General features: G+C 37.5%; 1 long non-coding RNA gene across 1 annotated transcript in view; it reads right to left on the bottom strand.

The window, feature by feature from the left end:
* Positions 1-1,432: 1,432 nt before the first annotated feature.
* The window catches only part of LOC124887235, a 31,992-nt gene continuing 13,769 nt past the window's right edge, over positions 1,433-19,655 (bottom strand). The window contains exon 2 of the long non-coding RNA XR_007044598.1: positions 1,433-2,031. This is a non-coding gene — a long non-coding RNA (uncharacterized LOC124887235). The remainder of the gene's footprint in view (positions 2,032-19,655) is intronic.

A 19,655-nucleotide genomic window follows, 5' to 3' on the forward strand; every position in this document is an offset into this window, starting at 1 on the left:
AAAAAAGTAATATCAATATCAAATTTAAACTACCTCACAACATACAACACAATGTACCAAGTTTACAAGTAAACTTAAAGTCATAAGACAATTTCATCAAGTAAATTTTTAATAATCATTTATACATGAATCAATAGTCCAAATATCAACAATTTCAAGCATATCCGAATATCAATCAACAAGTATCTAATTTAGGAGCATACACACAATTAAGTCGAGTCTAAACTCAAATTAAATCTTAACCTACCTCAATCGAAGAACTCGAAAGCAAGCTACTGTGCGAGGGTCTTGCCACTCTGTAAAGCTTCTGAATATTTCAAAGTTGTTCAAATTGTAATACCAATAAGAGTACGAATCTAGTGACACATATTTTACACGTTTTTACCCTTAAGACCTAAAGAAATAATCAAAACAGTAGCTCCTGTTGATTTAGAGAGTAAAGAATATAATATGTTGATTCAATGGCCAATATTGAGTAAATCAAATAGCCAAAAAGGGAATATCGAGTCCAATCCAATCAAATAGCCATGAACGAATTGTTTAGCAAAATAAAATATTCATTCTAGTCTTATCTACTAACAAAATAGTAAGAAGATTATTCCCATTAAAATAAAATGATACCAAATAGCTAGTGCAGAATAATTTATCAATAGATCACATATATATAATCATAACCCAAAACATATATACTTTGATAACATGTCAAATTATATAATCCATCCATATAAAACACAACGTTGTTCTACGCTTAAACCTCAATATTATTATGACATTATTATTACTATATTGTTACTGTCAAAAGTAACAATTGTTAGTTCCAAATCTCCGAGGCACGCTGCTGATGCCAAGAACAAAATAGTTCTATCATGACACTGCAAGCACCAAAAACCCATATATCATCATTAAAACATGACCATCTATCCTAATATAAATTTGTTTCCACTGATTTATCCCAATCCATATAAAAGCACAAATATGAAGAATATCTCATATCTCTCATATTACTATTTTAATATTACTTTTGTTGGTCAACTACGCCAATAATTACAGGAAATCACTACACAACATTTATTTACTAGTTTCAAATCAAATTCTAAAGATATTAGAAAACAAACCTGTAAGAGGTCACAGATTTTCTTTAAAGCGGTGAATACGAAATATGGTTGCTAACCGTTCTTTCTTGTGACCATTTGCTTCTATTATTATACCCGATAAACCCTTCTAACTTAAATTTATTTTTTGTGTTGACCCCATAAGTAGTTAAATTATGAGTTTTGAACTCATTAAATCACTAATTAAATTAATTATCTAAAATACTCAACAAAGGACTTAATCACCTGGAACACATCAAGAATCGGTACTATCTATCTCTGTAAGTCATAAATTACGTATAGAAACTAAAAGAAGAGCTAATAAGAAAGATGTAAGTATTTCACAAACGACCGGGAGGGTCGTTACATCAGATACTAATTAAACAATCGTTTGTCCCCTAATGACAAACAAGCGACAAGGAAAGTACTAAGGAATTACTTGAATCAGCAAAAAGTGACCTCCTCAATAGGAAGATTCTTCTTCTGGACCTTCACAGATGCAATCTCCTTAGCACTCAACTTACGGACAACCAAATATTTAGCCGAGCCTATGCGTACCCCCACCGCCCCAGACTCAAAAGGTTTAATTAGTATACAAAAACACAAGAAATATTCTTCACTCATATATATGCAACCATCCTATACCGGCTGATAAATATAGGTGCATACTAGTGATATGCGATGCACATGTAGGAATAAAGGCAAAGTACACAACCAGTATCACAACTCATCATAACTATCTTCATCAGGACCATCATCATCGTAATCAACCTCCGACTTTGCCGAATATCAACACATCATCAATAGTATTCTTCAGCCTTTCTAGGTATCAACATCATCACAACAGTGTCCTCCGGTCTTGTCGGATATCAATATCGTCACAATAGTATTCTCTGGCCTTGACAGGTATCAACATATTATCATAATAGTGTCCTCCAGCCTTTTCGGTAATCAACATATCATCATAATAGTCATTACCAAATAATATACACTAAAATACTCATAAAAATAGTCATATCATCATAGAATATCTATCTAGTCAATACTTCTCAACTACTCGTTATTAGCTAACCAATACTCATTATAATAGAATCACTAGTTCGCTAGTCATCACATAACCTCTAGTTATTAGACTAAACATTATCCTCCACGTTATCCTTGTTCATGGGATAGCAACTAACCACTACTTATTTAATAGCCAGCATCTAACATCTAGTCAAGGTTCATCACTAGACCAAAATCTTCATTTATCCATCATTCATTATTATCTACTAATCATCCTATATCCAGTAATCATTACAAGACAATGCATTACTACTTGTCACCTAACTATCTTTTATTAACTGACACTATTCATTATCTAATTATCGTTTACCAACAATCCTTGCTTAACTATTAATTAGTTAACCATTTAGTAACTATTCAAAGTTATTAACTAGTCACCTCTTATTACCAACATCTCTTATCATCTTGCCTCATTAACACACAACACCTTGTTTATCGACTAATCAATATCACAAACTTAGTTATCAATACCAACTAATTTTCACCTCTGCTAGACCCGACCCACTATAAGTCACGCATTAACCATCTCTAGCTACCATGTTTCAATTAAGCAAGATTCATTAACTAATACATTAGATTCCTAGCCATCAAGAGCAATAGTCCCCTAATAGACAACTAGTTCCCACATAGCTTAGCCGTTAATTAGGCAGAACAATTGTAAGATCATATTTCAGTTACAATCACATCAATTACCGAAATAATAATCATGAATGTACCAAATCTATGCATGCCATAACCAGTATACAATCAATAAAGTCGTAATTAACATACTGTATATTCCACCATCCCATACCAAAGATATGTGTATACAAAAATATATGTATTCATAAACTGTAGTCCTATCATTTACATTGGTAAACATTCCTCGGATATTCAATCATTATCATAACCCAGTTCTTGTCCCATTAATTTATTCGGATAGTCACAACATTATAATCACGGCCTTAGGCCCATATACATATCCAAAACTCATATCGATAATCATATTTATAAGCCATAGCATATCTCTAATAGTCTCACATATAGAAAGTATCTCACATATTGGAGGTATAATATAGATGACACATGTAATCGTCTATAGGATATCTTATATCGATAGGTCACATACATCATGACTATGAGGAATATCACCTCTCTCGGCCAATTTGCATATCTAAGAGGAACATTGTCTCTAGTGGTCCAATAATCATGACTAAAGAAAATAGCAACTCTATGGGTCAATCATCAAGTCTAAGAGGAAATAGCATCTCTAAATGCCCAATATCACATCCATAGGAAGTATCATAACTATAACTCAAAAGCCACAATCTGGGAACATCAATAAAAGTTACCAAGTTATCAAGTAACCTTGTTCTAAGGTTTACTACCCTCATCTATGTCTAACATCCGCAATTAAGTCCATAATACTTAACATAAGTTTAGGCCTAAATGGGCCAGACGATCCCACTTCTAAACCTCACTTTCCATAATTAGGAAAACTATGCCCCAAACTAGGCTAAGGTATCAATTTTATCTTCTAGATGTCAAGTAAGCCATATTCAAGCTAGCAACTTTGACTAGAAACAAGGGTACTCAAGTCAACTCTATGCAACTTATGATTTCAAGACTATCAAACTAGCCCTATAAGGCTAAATATACAAATCATGCTTCAAATACTAAAACCACATCCCAAACATAGGTTTACATCATAACTACGCTACAACTAATTTAAACTAGAGAGGAAAAGCAATAGAATTTAGAAAGGGTATAAACATGACATTTTACGGGTCCCAAGCCAGCGTATAAACTCCAAATATTAACAATCGAGGCCAAGTCATCCTACTCATAATCAAGCCTAACATCCATATCCATACACAATATATATCACACATTATCTATGAAGAACAGTAGAAAGAAACCTACTAGAACCTGCACTTAGAAAACTTCGCATCAAGCTTTTTCTCTTCTAACAACCCAAACAATCCTTAAGTGATTCTCAAGTTCCTTTTTACTCTATAATAAACCATAATATCATCAATAAATACAATCATGAAAAAATTCAAGTAAGGTTTAAATATCCCCTTCATCAAACTCATAAAGGTAGTTGGGGCATTAGTCAACCCAAAAGACATCACAAAAAACTCAAAGTGCCCATACCGGGTTTGAAAACAGGCTTAGAAATATCGGCAGACTCGATCTTAAGCTAATGATACCCGGAGCTCAAATCAATCTTAGAAAATACAGATGCACCCTATAACTTGTTAAATAATCACTGATATAGGGTAAAGGATACCTATTATGGAATATAACTTGTGCATCTACCTATAGTCTATACACATAAGAAGACTACCATCGTTCTTCTTCACAAACAAGACAGGACCACCCCATGGAGAGGCAATCGAACAAATAAAACCCTTACTCAATAAATCCTGCAGCTAAGCCTTTAGCTCCCTTAACTCAGCTGGAGACATCCTATAGGAAGGAATAGAAATAGGACGAGTATCTGGGTCTAGATCAATACAAAAATCAATGTCAAAGCCTGGAGGCATACCAGGCAGATCTTCAGGAAAAACCTCTTGGAACTCACACACCATAGAAACTAACTCAATAGATGGGACCTCTATGGAAGTGTCCCGAAGATATGCTAGGAAGGTCAAACAACCTCTTCCAATTAACCTCTTTGCACGCAGAAAGAAATAAGTTTCATTGGAGTAGGACTATAATCACCCTCCCACTTAAGTCTATCCATTTTCGGCATAGCTACAGTCACTATCTTAGCATGACTATGCAGCATAGCATGATATATAGATAATCAACTCATACCCAAAATTATATCAAAATCTATCATGTCTAGAATCACAAAATCTGCCCAAGTTTGATACCCCATAACATAACAGAACTAGAATGATGAATCCTATCAACAACAAGAGAATCACTCACAGGAGTGGGCACGTGAATAGAAAAGTCAAGTAGACACACACCTTGTCCAAATCCACAACAAAATTGATAGATACATATGACAAAGTAGAACCAAAATCAAATAACACAGTGGCCACACGGTCACATATCCTAACCCCTACCCCTCCTACCCCCACCTCACGTGACCCCTCCCTCATTTTTTATTTTGCTTGTCAACAAAGAAAGGACCCAGGGAATTTTCCAGGAAATTACCTAGGGGGATGGACCCACAAGTCACCAAAAATATTTTTCTTTCCTTTGAAATGTATACACACACAGTGCATGAGAGAAAAGGGGAGGAAGGCCTCACAATTTTTCTAGTTCTTGCTCTTATCATCATCTACACATAACATACCAAGAACATGATCTTCTCCATTAAAAAAACACTGACAGACTTTATTTTTTGGGCCTTCTTTTCTTTTACACAGTAACTCACACACACACACTCTCATATACTACACCTCACTGATTCACACTCACTCACGCACACAGAATACACGACTGGAATAGACAATCAGGTAGTGGAGAGTTTGAGGGAAAATATTGAGTGACTCGCACGCAAGAGAGGGATTTGAGGGTCGATCTATAATAAGGAAGAAAAAAGGGTAGATTCGAAGTTATTCGGAAAAGGGTTTTGCAGGTTTGGTCACTGTTCCAGCGACTACTTCGCCGAAATCTCTTGGATCTCGATTTTTGTCGTGTCGTTGGGAGTTTTTTTTTAGGTTTGTCTACGTTTGTTGTTCATCGTCAGTGACAGTCTTAGAGGTTTTTTTGTGATCAAATCATGTCATCGATCGGGTTGGGATTTCTATTTTGGGTCTTAGTCAGGTTATTGTGGTCAATTTCGGACTGCTGTTTATCGATTCGTGTTATGATCTTATCTCTATTGAGAGTTTCTATTTTATCTTTCGGGTTTGGTTTTCTTAAACATTGATATCATCGTAATCTTTGAAGGTCCATTTTCTCAACTCTATCTCTTTATTATTTCGAATATGGCCTTGGCGTGATTTCTTGAGATTTTTAGTGGTATTAACTATTGTGATGGGTATGAATGATTCATATGTTTGAATTTTTGTTGGTTGATGTATGGATGTTGGTTCTGAATTTTGAAGAGGTGTTAAACTAAAAGATCTGTTAATCATTGATTGATTGAAAAGGAAACTATTTTAGGAGGGGGTAGGAATTGAAATTGATAAAAAAATAAGCGTTAATTTATTTTGATTCATTGAATATCATTGACATGATAGTATCATGGTAGGCCAAATGAATAGGCAAAAGTAGGCTCTGGTAGGCAAAGATTTAGGAATAAGTTTTGCTCGTTGAATTATTGAATGCTTGAAATACGTGTTGAACGGTTTGGTTTTATTGATTTCGGGATTGAATGTATCATTTGGCCGGGGAATACCCCAAGCTATTTATGTTCATTCATCGGGAAATGTCCCAAAGTATTATGTACCCTGAGAACATTTGTGATGAAGGCCCGAGGCATCGGGTAATGCACGAGAGCGAAGTTGGAATTAGTATAGGTTAGATAGGATTTATTTTTTGCATTTTTCTATTTGGACTGTATAAATTGGACTGGACACTGTATTTTTGGTTCGTTTTGTTTTCGTTTGTTTGTTTTATTGTTTTTTGTTTGTTTTGTGTGTTTTATACATTTATAATGTCAAATTAGCCGATACGCTCTACTAAGCGATCGTGGTTGAACCACGGGACCGAGGGGTGCCTAACACCTTCCCCTCGATCAACAGAATTTCTTAGCCGGAATCTCTGTTCACAAATCAGTTTTAAAGAGTCAAATCATTTTAAAAAGGACTTTTTAAATGTGACTTGGCACACCGGATTAAGCCAAGTGGCGACTCTGAGTTAATTGTAAAGTGAATTCTTTTCGAAATTTTTTTTCATCTTTTGTCACGTTGATAATAAAAACCCTTTCGAACTTAAAATGAATCATTTTTGGAGTTTAAAAAGGGTGTGACAGCTCTGGCGACTACGCTGGGGAGCACTTTTTAGAATTCAAGCTTATTTTGGAGTTGTATCGTCTTAGTTTGGCATTATAGGTGTATAGACATTTTGTTTGTGTTATTTTGTGTTATTGTTTATCATTGGTGAGTGCCTACGTGCTCTTTGTTTACAGTTTTTATTTAATATGTTACTTTTTTATATATGACGTCATGTGCATAACCCGAGTCATTCTTTCTGCAACAAGTCTGTAGTACACGTGTGTACACGACCTATAGTTGAGTCACCCTTATTTTAGAATGGGGGAGCCGTTGGGTTATATGGAGTAGGTGGAAAGCTGCCGCAGCCACTATCAATCATACGCTCCCCCGAACAGCCTTGTTAGTGAACCCCAGCGTAGGTTAGCCTTCAGGTCATGTTACCTTCTGGTCATGTTTATGTGCATCATGTCGAGACTTAGCGGGGCCTACTTGGTCCTTCATAGGATACTCACCTCTAAAACATCCCAACGTGCTAAATGTTGCATCTTTGAGGGTAACATGGTCATTTGACGGACTAATTTGGGGAAACATGTGTTAGAAGTAAAGTGTATGGGTAATGGAAAAAAAGAAAAGAAAAAGAAAAAAGAAAGAGTTTCGTAGTTTTTCGAGTTCTTTATGGCTTTTGTTTTTCACAATCCAAAAATTCAGAAGAAAAAAAAAACTTTTACCTTTAGCACTCATTTCTCAAAAACAAAAACATCAAAAAAAATGTTCCTTTGTCTCGTTTAGCATGCATTCACAATTCGAAAACTTCAAAAAGATTTTTCATTCATAGGAGTTTTTATAAAACAAAATTGGAAAAAAATTGTAGGAGTTTTGTACATTTCATGAAAATACCAAAAAGATTTTAATTTCATAGTGGTACTATTTTTATGTAAAGTGTTTATTAAAAAACCCAAAAAGATGTTATTTCCATCGTCCGTCTGTAATCCCACCTATTAGGTCAAGTCTTAGTTCATTGTAGTCCTTAATTGTCTAATCTGGATGAACTACGCATACCTGATTCTCGTCCCTCGAGGTGGGATACGTAGGCAACCCTCGGCAGGTCCGGTAATCTTTTTACCTTGATCTTCATCTCGATCTTAGGCTAGGGTCTTTCTCCTCGTAATCTAGTGTTGTCAACTGGTCCTTGCCAAGTAGGCTGATTTCATTCGGCGGTACTGTTCGGTATATTTAAGTTATAGGTCGATCTGTCCCTCTATGTCATATGATATTTCTCTAAGCTAAAATCCCGAGGGTCGGGAGCTCTTTCTCTTGTTTTGAATTTTGAGTATGGTTTGTTCTTACAGGATGAATCCCATAGGTTCTAGAGACTTGATGGTTTCCAAAGTACCCAAAAAGTTAATCAAGTGGTGGGGCACGTCCAACTGTACTAATAAGCAAGAGGTAATTAAGATACTAGGTGATCCTATGGAGCTTCTATATCTTACACCTCGGCCAGATCTAATAGATGCTATGTTAACCTTTTGGGATCCTAGTAGTGTGGTGTTCAGGTTCGGAAACTATGAATGACTCCTACCTTGGCAGAAATATTCGGTATGCTTTATTTGCCTTATATCGATAAGAGTATGATCCGAGCTCAGAATCACTCGGGCAATAAATTTCTACAAGGTTGTGGGTTAAAGAGTAACAACAAGCATTTGGGTTATCTGAATCAATCATGGATTTCCTTTGACTTTTTATTCGCTAGGTTTGGGTCCTTGAAAGGTTTTGACTACTTTTGGGATGAATTTTATATGACTAAGCATAATTGGGAAAGAAAACATCTTGAAGTCTTCACCCTCGCTCTGTTAGGCACTTTAGTGTTTCCGCTAGAAGAAAGGCGTATTAATACACGCTTGCAATCTGTGGTAATGGCTCTATTTCATAAGGATAAAAAAGACAATATCACATATCAAAAAGGCAAGATCGTTAATCAAAAGGTCAAGGTCACTAATCAAAAGGAAAAGTTCACTATTATACCCATGATCTTAACAGAAATATATAACGCTTTAACCGAAGTAAACGGGGGATGAGATTTTTGGAGGGCAGTAACCTGATATTGTAGTTGTGGATGATGGAGCATTTGCATGCGCCTTCTTTAGTTAGACCAGACATGGTTGATAGTTGTGTTCCCAATCGAGTGAAAGTCATGGACCTCAGGTGGCGCTTTGATAAATTCTCGCAACTCGTGGGAGTCGATGCTTGGATTGAATTTCTTGAGTCAAGAACCGAGGATAACATTTTGTAGACTTATCTGTGGCTTCGTCCAAAAATAATCTTGTTTGGTTGTCAGATGCAGCTCCTTCTAGTTATGTTAGGACTCAATTGCACTAGACCATACAGTCCTTCTAGGATAATGCGCCAGTTGGGCAGGCCGCAGGACGTGCAAACAGTAGTGGATCTTCTAAAGAATGTTGAGTACTTCAAGGACCAAGCCTTAGGTGAGAGGAAATACGAGCAGTTATGGAAGCATGCAACAATGCTAGGTGTAGACACTCTTAAAAAAGGTTTGGATAATCCGGGGTACACTCAGAGATATGAGATCTGGCTAGAGTCCATGCCTCGGGGTATCAGTAGACCATTACCAGCACAGCTTAGAGGAAGAACACAGGAAGAATGCATAGTTGATGTTCGTCAAGATGAGGGTGCGGGGATCAAAGTGGAGGAGTTGAGAGTTCAGTTATCAGGTTTGCTCGCAACTGTGGAAATATGTCAGAACAGTCTTTTCAGGTGCACTCCCCATGAGGCAGGAATACGTGCTAGAAGTTTCTTCCAAAATATCAAACTGTCCTTGCAAGATATGCTATATAGTTTGAGTGGGAGAAAGAGAATTTCACAGACACGTCTATCTCAGCCAGGTTCATTACACGACGCACCAGTTTGAAAGAGCATTTCTTATCTTTTGTTTAGTTTGAGTCCTTTACTTTTCTGCCATTGTAGTATTGTGTCTTTGTTAAGTCGATGTCCAGTTTGTTTTAACGCTAGGGTCTTTATAAGGAATGTTACGCATGTTGTCCTATATGTCTAGAGTGTTGTTTAGTTTTCGTTGATTAGTTTTAAGTTTGTCTTAAATTTGAAGTATGTTTGAGTCATCCCTTTTATGAAATGTAGTGATGTTGGTTTTTTCTTTTGTTTGTTTTTCGCCAAAAAAAAAAATCAAAAATCAAAAATCTTCAATTATGTGATATTTGTGCATATGTCTCCCGAACTACGCAAGATCTGATTCATTAATATGATACGTAGGCAACCTACTTTTGGGTTCGATCTAATCATTTTGTTTCTTTGTTTTTCATTATTTTCCTCTTTTAAAGAAAAGCAAAACCCATAAAGAATGACAAAAAGAAATGAGATAGCGAGAGAAGAAAAGAAAGAAATAGCAATGAGAGAAGAAAAGAGGAAGAGAAGAAATTGATGCAAAAGAAGGAAGAAGTGAAGGTGAAAAGCAGAAAGAACGAGGTGTGATAATGTAATGAGAAAATCGGGATGATGTTAAAATGGCCTCAGTACCCTCAAAGGCCAGTAGAAATGTACATAAACCTATGATGTATACTATGTGATTTCTATGCTTGTTTCCTGACCTAATCCTAATGGGTTTTGCCTTTGATGAGCATGTTCTTTCAGATAAGTGGTTGCTTTGTAGCACTTTGTCTAGGCATCTGTACTTCACTAGATCAAAAGATAAGCTTGTCATGTCTAGTAGGGAGATTGAAAATTCACTCATTGACCCAGATCAGGATCCCAGGAAAGAAAGTTTAGAACGCAATGATGAGGTATTAAGACTTAGACAACAATTGCTAGATCTTCACCGAGCATGGGCTAGTGGCATGCCTCCTCCTCCACTCCCTAAAGATCTTGGGAATTTCCCTAATTGCCCACAGCTCTCTTAGGCGCAATTCACTGTTCCCATTGAGTCAACGGATTCACTCCACGGCAATATTACCCTGGCACTTATAGTGTTCCCCTAGCAGTTCCTCAACTAAGGCCCGTGACTCATTCGGAGCCACCGGCAGCGCCTGTGTTCGTGGCTCCGCCACCACCTAAAGCTCCAATCTATACTGTACGTCCGACAATGGTACTCCTTCAGTCTGTTAGTGAGCCAGTATTGAAGGTTTCAGATAATCAGTATTATGCCCTGGAACCTACTTTGAAGATGAATGAACCATATGGGTACACTCATCCACCTGCATTTCCATTTGATACAGAGAAGCTAGTTACAATAGAGGAACAAGAAGTCATAGCGTGGAAATTGAAAATTTTAGAACAGGCCATGAGGAATTTACAAGGAATCGGGGGTTATAAGAGTGTTTCCTATAGAGATCTTTGCATATGCCCAGACGTTAACCTTCTCCTTGGTTTTAAAATGACCAAATTTGAGAAGTACGAGGGAAACGGTGATCCCGTGGCGCATTTGAGACGTTATTGCAACCAATTGAGGGCTGCAGGGGGAAGAGAAGAGTTGTTTGTGGCTTTCTTTGGTGAGAGTCTTTCCGGTCTGGCTTTAGAATGTTTCATCGATCAGGATATTGACAATTGGAACAACTGGGATAACCTAGCTAATGAATTTGTGCAATATTTTCAATATAACATCGATCTGGTTCCTGATGAGAAATCCCTGGTCAATATGAAAAAGAAAAGTACTAAAGGTTTTTGGGAATACGCGATAAGATAGCGTGAACAGTCCGCAAGGGTAAAACCTCCAATGAAGGAGAGTAAGTTAGTAGAGGTCTTCATTCTGGCATAGGATGAGACCTATTTTCAACATTTACTTCCGGCGATGAGAAAGTCATTTATTGAAGTCCTAAAAATGGGAGAGATGATAGAGGACAGAAACAAGACTAGATGGATTATGAGTTTTGCCGCATTAAAAGCCATCACCCAAGCAATTCAAGGTGGCTCTGGAACTTTTGGAGGTAAAAAATAAGAAAGAGGAGGTGGCAACCATTATAGCTATATCCCATTCCTATCCCAAAAGACCACCTTGCCCCTATCACTAACCCCAAGCCCAAGCCTATGCCCAAGCTCCATATATTCTTTCCCATCATTACTATCCCCTACAAAACCCACTATATTCCATTCCACCACCCCCGTACCCAGTAAATAGCGCACAAGCATATGCTCAAACCCTTTTTTACCCACAATGGCATGCATAAGCTCCTCAAAATCGTCCTTCAGCTCCTCCAAATTACCAAAAACCCTCCAAACCCGCTTTCCAACCTAGGTTGAGGAATTTGAAGGTATTGAGCCTAATTCAAGGAAGGCTTTTGAATCCACCTCCGAGAAATCTTGATTATTCATTAAGATATGCGTATTGTTTTGATATGCCGGGGCACGACATCGAGAAATGCTGGCATTTGAAGAGAGTTTTCTAAGATTTAATTGATGCAAATCAACTTCTAGTCCAGGCCCTGTAAATTCCAAACATTAACCAGAATCCATTGCCAACCATGCTGAAACTAATATATTGGAGTTGATATATGATGGCAAAGAGTCATCAATGTGTTATAAGCCTATTGTCAGAATACAAACCAAGGAGGACAAATAGGTGAATGTTGAAGATTCATTGAAAGCAATGTCATTAAGCCAGGAAGGAATGGGAGAAGATAAAGTCCAAGAAAGCACAAAGAAACCTGTGATTGTGGTGCAAGGAGCCAGAAAAAATGTTGGTCTAAGTTAAGACGAGCATAATTTAATGGTGATAGGAGCTCCGGGTAAGCCTATCTTGACAGTGAAAGGAGTACTTGCAGCGCCTATTATCATCAAACCGGTGACCCAACCTCCGACAGTTGATACGAAAAAGGTACCCTAGAACTATAAGCAGACTGTGATGACTTATTAAGGAAAGAAAGTCGAGGAAGAAGTAGATGTGATAGGGGGTCTGACTCGGTCAGGAAGATGCTTCGTGCTTAAAGGTTTGATGAAGCCCAAGCCAGGGGTAAGTGGGCCTTCATCTGTCAAGAAGCCTGTCACCGAAAAAGAAGTTGAAGAATTTTTGAAAAAGATGAAATTTCCAGAGTATTCAATAATAGATCAGTTGAAGAAGACCCCTGCTCAAATTTCCCTCTTATCTTTGTTGTTGCATTCCAAGGAACATCGTGACATTATACTGAAGGTATTAAACAAAGCGTACTTTCCTAAGGAGATTACGATAAATCAGCTTCAGAAAATAGTCGAAAAAATCTTTGAAGTAAATCGAATCAGCTTCTCTGATAACAAATTTCCAGTTGAAGGTACGGGGCATAACCAGGGTCTTTACATTACCGTGAAGTGTTAAGATTTCTGCGTCACTCATGTCATGATTGATGGAGGTTCTGGCATAAATATTTGCCCTATATCTACACTACAAAAGTTGAACATCGGTGTCGAGAGGATTAGGCCGAATAATGTATGTGTCAGGACTTTCGATGGGGCTAAAACAGACTTCATTGGCGAAATATAACTAATGTTGCTTATAGGGCCTGTTGAATTTTCCATAGAGCTCCAAGTGATGAATATTGACTCCTCATACAATCTGTTGTTGGGAAGACCATGGGTCCACAAAGTTGGGGCTGTTGCATCTACATTGCACTAGATGATCAAGTTTGAGCATGACAGGCAAGAAGTGGTTATTCATGGCAAAAGGGATTTGTCCGCCCACAAAGATTCTCTCATCCCTCTTATTGAAGCAATTAGTGTAGAGGATACATTTATCTATCAGTCGTTTGATACAGTGTCGGTGGATCTTATTCTTGAGGAGAAGGTTATGTCGGGACCACGATTGTCTTCTACTTCTTTCATGATGGTGAATGAGATGTTGAAGTATGGATTTGTGCCAGGAAAAGGTTTGGGAGTGTCTCTGTATGGTATAGTTCGTCCTATATGTCCGAGGGAGAACATAGGCACTTTTGGTCTGGGTTTTGAACCTACGACTGAAGATCTGAAGGAGGCCAAGGAAAGGAAAAAGGAAACATGGTCACTCCCTCACCCAACGCCGCTACTCAGTGAGTCATTTGTCAAGAGCGGTGTCATAAAGCATGTAGAATTTAAAGCTAAATTGGTTGATGACTTCCAGAACCTATTGATTGAAGTTGACATGGTTGAAGCAGGAGAAGGTACCAGTAAGGAAGATGTGCAGTTCATAGTTCCAATTGTCTGTCTCAACAATTGGGAAGTCACTCCTCTCCCCATCAGGAGGCTGTTTTGATAGTTTATTTTGTTTTCCTTTCAGTTTTTTGAGTTATTCCAGGGTTGTAACTCAGAATTTAGCTTGTTTATATTCTGTTGTTTGTGTTTAAACCCTCCTACCTTTCCCTTTTAATGAAATGTAATGTCCCTTTTATTTTTTGTCTAATGTATTTTGTTTTGTCTTTTCTTTATACAGTTCTCTTTATGCTGACTCTAATGACATGACATGCATGTGAAATTTTTAGCCTAATCTTAAAATCCAAACTAATCAAGATATATTGAAGCAAGAGGGGAATATGATGAATAAGAGGCACTAGAAGAAATAAGCAAAGAGTTGAAACAATTTGAAGACAATTCAAATCCTAATTTGAATGAAATTGACCCAATTAATCGAGGGAATCAAGAAGATGTTAGGGAAACTAAAATTAGTGTACATGCTTTGCCACAGCTAAAAGAGGGCATGGTTCAAGCATTAATTGATTATAAGAATGTTTTTGTATGGTTTTATGATGATATGCCCGGTTTAACCACTGAATTAGTGTCTTATAAATTGCCAACTGATCCTGCCTTCCCCTCCCTGTGAAATAGAAGTTGAGGAAGTTTAAAACTGATGTAAGTATTAAAATCAAAGAGGAAATTATGAAATAACTGAAAGCCAAAGTCATTCGAGTGGCTCTTTATCCTACGTGGTTGTCCAATGTTGTTCCTGTCCCAAAGAAAGATGACAAAATTCGAGTATGTGTTGATTACCTTGATTTGAACAGAGCAAGTCCGAATAATGATTTTTCGCTGCCCAACATCCATATTTTGCTGAACAATTGCGCTAAATATGAGGTAGCCTTTTTTGTGGATTGTTATGCTGGATACCACCAGATCATTATGGATGATGAAGACGTGGAAAAGACGTCTTTTATCACACTGTGGGGTACTTATTTTATCAAGTGATGCCATTCGGTTTGAAGAATGCTGGAACAATATACATGAGAGCCATGACCACCATGTTTCATGATATGATGCATAAGGATATTTAAGTCTATGTAGATGATGTAATTATTAAATCAAAGAGCCAGGTTGACCATGTAAAAGATTTAAGAAAGTTCTTTAGAAGGCTTCCCAGGTATAATCTCAAGCTCAATCCAGCAAAATTTGTATTTGGAGTTCCGTCTGGAAAGTTGTTGGGGTTTGTAGTCAGCCATCTGTGAATTGAATTGGATCCCTCGAAAATCAAAGCCATCCAAGATCTGCTTTCACCCAAGAATAGGACGGAGGTGATAAGTTTCCTGGGTAGATTGAACTACATCAGCAGGTTTATTTCTCAACTCACAACCACGTGTGAGCCCATTTTCAAGTTGCTGAAAAAGAGTGTTGTGGTAGAGTGGATTGAAGAATGCCAGGAAGTGTTCGATAAAATCAAAAGATATCTGTTAAATCCGCCCGTGCTGGTACCACCGGATCCTGGTAGGCCTTTGATCATATATTTATCAGTCATGGACAATTCCTTTAGTTGTGTCTTGGGTTAGCATGATGTCACGGGCAAAAGGGAATAAACTATTTATTACCTAGCAAGAAGTTCACAACATATGAAGCCAAGTACACACTTCTTGAAAGAACGTGTTGTGCCCTGACTTGGGTAGAACAAAATTTTAAGCATTATCTTTCATCTTATACTACTTATCTCATCTCCCGCATAGATCTGTTGATGTATATATTTCATAAGCCTATGCCAACGAGTTGATTGGCAAAGTGGAAAATATTGCTTACCAAGTTTGACATTGTATATGTGACTCGAACCGCCATGAAATACCAAGCCTTAGCAGATCATCTTGCTAAGAATCTCATTGATGAAGAGTATGACCCATTAAAGACATATTTTCCAGATGAAGAGGTATTGTGTGTCGATGAAGTCATTATAGATGTTGATCCAGGTTGAAAGTTGTTCTTTGATGGAGTTGTTAACGTCAAGGGAGTTAGAATAGGTGTTGTTCTTATCTCTGAGGTGGGGCAATATTTTTCGGTAACAGTACAACTTCGATTTTATTGTACCAATAACATGGCAGAATATGAAGCTCGCATTCTGGGTTGAGGCTAGTTGTTGATATAGGAGTCCAGGAACTAATAGTGTTGGGGATTTAGATTTGCTCGACTATCAGATTCAAGGTGATTGGGAGACGCAAGATTTAAAGCTAATACCGTATCGACAATGCTTGAAAGATCTATGTCAACGGTTTGTGTCTGTAAAGTTTAGGAATATTCCAAGAATTTGCAATGAGATTGCTGATGGGTTGGCCACTTTATCTTCGATGCCCCAACATCCTGATAAGGCCTACATCGATCCAGTGCATATTCAGAGTCATGATCAACACACTTATTGTAATGCAGTTCAAGAAGAGCTCCATGGAGAACCTTGGTTCTTTTATATCAAGCAGTACATCCAGTCAGGAGAATACCCAGCACATGCCACCAATGATTAAAAGAGGACTATTAGGCATTTGGCTAGTGGATTTTTCTTAAGTGGGAGAGTCTTATACAAGAGAACCCCGGATCTGGGACTTTTGAGGTATGTATATGTAAAAGAAGCTTCGGCAATCATTGTTGAAGTTTACTCCAGAGTATGCGAGCCTCATATGAACGGTTATGTCTTATCAAAGAAGATTCTCTATTACTGGCTCACTATGGAGAGGGATTCTATTCGATTTGTTCTCAAGTGTCATCAATGTCAGGTACACGGTGATCTAATACATTCTTCTCCAACTGAGTTGCACGCAATGGTTGTTCTATGTCCTTTCGTAGCCTGGGGAATGGACGTGATTGGACCGATTGAGCCAAAAGCATCAAATAGGCATAGGTTTATTCTGGTGGCCATTAATTACTTCACAAAGTGGTAGAAGCAGTAACTTTCAAGTCGGTAACAAAGAAGGCGGTAGTAGATTTCTTTCATGCCAACATCATTTGTAGGTTTGGAATTCCAAAGATGATCATTACAGACATACTGCCAATCTCAATAGACATTTGATTCAAGAAGTATGCCAACAGTTTAAGATCGTATATCAAAATTCCACTCCATATCTTCCAAAGACAAATGGCACGGTGGAAGCTGCCAATAAGAATATCAAGAAAATACTACAGAAAATGGTGCAAGGATATAGACAATGGCATGAGAAGTTGCCGTTTGCATTGCTAGGGTATCGCACTACTGTTCACACTTCAACAGGGGCAACTCTATATTTATTGGTGTACGGGACAGAAGCAGTCATTCCCACTGAAGTTGAAATTCCCTCTCTTTAAGTCATTGTGAAATCAGAGATTGATGATGATGAGTGGGCCAAAACCTAATTGGAACATTTGAGTTTGATTGATGAAAAAAGATTGAAGTCGGTATGTCATGGCCAATTGTATCAGAAGAGAATGGCTTGAGCGTATAACAAAAAGGTACGTCCCAGGAATTTTGAAGTTGGTCAGTTGGTATTGAAATGTATTCTTCCTCATCAGGTTGAAGCAAAAGGCAAGTTCTCCCCTAATTGGCAAGGTCCCTTCATGGTGAAGAAAGTGTTGCCCAATGGAGCCTTATATTTGACAGATATTGAAGGCAAAATGGCAGAAATGGCTATCAATGTTGATGCGGTCAAAAGATATTATGTATGATATTTTATCCTTTGTTGATTTTAGTACATGTCTAGTACTTGCATTTTTGAAGATTGATATGATGAAGGCATTTCATTCTGTTATCCAAACATTGTGACATTCTTTGTTTACCCCGTTTGAGCTTAGTCCTCTTTTTCTTTCATATCCCTCTTTTGGAATCAAAACAAAGCAAAAAGTGAAATGTCAAGAAAAAAATAATAAAAATAAATAAATAATAATAAAAGAAAAAAAGAGAAGAGAAAATTAGATCAAAACAAAGAACAAGCTGATGGAACTATGTACGACCTGATTCTCCTCTCTTGGGGGTGAGATACATAGGCTTCCCTATTCAGGGCTCGGTCCAACCAAATAAAGATTTTAGATTCTGGTACCAGTCAACAAAAACTGGGGCATGAGTTAATGTGTTGTTTGAGTCGATTTCAAAAGTTGTAACTCCCACCCCCACTTCAAGTATCGTTTGAGTCTCTTGTCATCCTTTCCTAACCTTATCCAAAGCCAAGCTACAACCAAAGAAAGTCCTTCAAATCAATCTTTGATAATGTTAAGACTAAGCATGCAATGGTTATAATGATACATTGTTGGGTACTACTTGTCTTCCCCAGTATAAAAAATCAGGAAAGAAATAAAAATGAGAGTCTTATTAGTGAAAACCCTCGCGGGCACCATAAGGCAATGGTGAGTCGAGAGAAATAAAAATGAGAGATTCATACTTGTGAAAACCCTCACGAGCACTATAAGACGATGGGGAGCTGAGAGAAATAAAAATGAGAGTCTTATTGGTGAAAACCCTTATGGGCACCGTAAGGCGATGGCGAGTTTGAGAGAAAAGTGAAAAGGAAAGAGATTTGTTGGCGAAAGTCTTTTAAGTTGTTTTCAATTGAATGAGTTATGTGAGTCCAATGGATTTGAAGAAGTGGCTCAGTGGCAAAGGCATGAACTCAACAAAAAATGGGAAGTTTGGATAGGAAGATCAGGCAGCTTAATCCAAAATGCATGTCATACTCATTGGAATTGGTTGCCGTATTCAGATAAGTTTTCTTTTTGAATAAGGGACATTTCCTTTTTCTTTCATTACATATTCATATTTTGTCTTTTTATGTCATTTATCAAAATAACAGTCACCATCATTTCTCTACATTTTAAGTCAAGTCTGTGTCAAAACAAGCGAGAAAAGATTTCAAAACTTGCTACCAGTCTTTCCAATTTTCTGAGGAAAAGCCAAGGACCAGCACATGAAAGAAATATGATCGTAATTCAACACAAAGAAAAGGAAGTCTATCAACCGACAGGCTGCTGGATTCGTGGGAGTATTAAGATTTGGAAAAGGGTGCATCTCAGAGGCATGGTAAAATGGAGACTCATTGTTCGAGTCAAAACTCATTTCCCTCAATTTGGATCTGGGTCAATGATGCGACAAGACAGAGATAAGTTTCAGTGATCTGAAACAAAGGTGAAAGGAACAATGGTTGGAGCAGATCCCTGGGAAGCCAAGTGCTACAAGCCACCACTAAGTTTTTAACTGACAAATTTTCTTTGTTGAAATAGGGGCAAATTCACTTCATTTAATTCAGTTACCATTGGAAAAACACATCCATGAGGACTTTACTTTCTGTTCAGGACCCTCCTTAAAATAGGATTTTACTTTCTGTTCAGGACCCTCATGAAAAATGGGATTTTACTTTCTGTTCATGACCCTCCTGAAAAATGGGATTTTACTTTCTGTTTAGGACCCTCCTGAAAAATGGAATTTTACTTTCTGTTCAGGACCCTCCTT

Source organism: Capsicum annuum, chromosome 9 (genome assembly GCF_002878395.1).
Source record: "Capsicum annuum cultivar UCD-10X-F1 chromosome 9, UCD10Xv1.1, whole genome shotgun sequence".
NCBI classification, from domain to species: Eukaryota; Viridiplantae; Streptophyta; class Magnoliopsida; order Solanales; family Solanaceae; genus Capsicum; species Capsicum annuum.